Below are 588 nucleotides of genomic sequence, written 5' to 3'. Positions count from 1 at the left end.
TGTATCTTGATTAGTTTTCCCTTTACTGGCAACAGAAAGGAATCTTTCCCACCTGGAAGCAGGAACTAGGAATGTTGGCCTCTGTTTTCGACCATCTGTTTTGCTTGGTCCATAGCAAAGACTCATGTGTGTGTGTGTGTGCATGTGTGTGTCTTACGCGTTCAGACTAGAAGAGCTCTAGCCATCAAACGTTTAACGTTCAGCAGATTCCAATGCTAACAAATATCAAATTAAATGGCATACAAAATCTATACCTTAAAGATAAACTATCCACTGCAAGCCAATGGCAGGAAGTATCAATCTACACTCCAGATGATGTATAGAGCAAACGGTATGCTGTATATGTGAACACTCTAACATGTTTAGTCCACTGCCAGTGGGCGATTACAATACTTTGATTGATGTCTACAACGAGCACACCGCCATGTGCTGTTTTCCTTGCTGAGGGGAAATAGATTTTGTATTTTTCTGGGTAATAAAAACTTTCTCTAGAAAAAGGATCATGGTTTTATTATAGCGGCAATAAAACATCTTAAAATCTTAATAAATATATTTAAATCATTAGAGTAGAGGATTGTGCAACCAGAT

Source organism: Carassius carassius, chromosome 4, assembly GCF_963082965.1.
Source record: "Carassius carassius chromosome 4, fCarCar2.1, whole genome shotgun sequence".
NCBI lineage: Eukaryota > Metazoa > Chordata > Actinopteri > Cypriniformes > Cyprinidae > Carassius > Carassius carassius.
The sequence above is the reverse complement of the archived record's forward strand: the minus strand, read 5'-3'. Positions refer to the sequence as shown.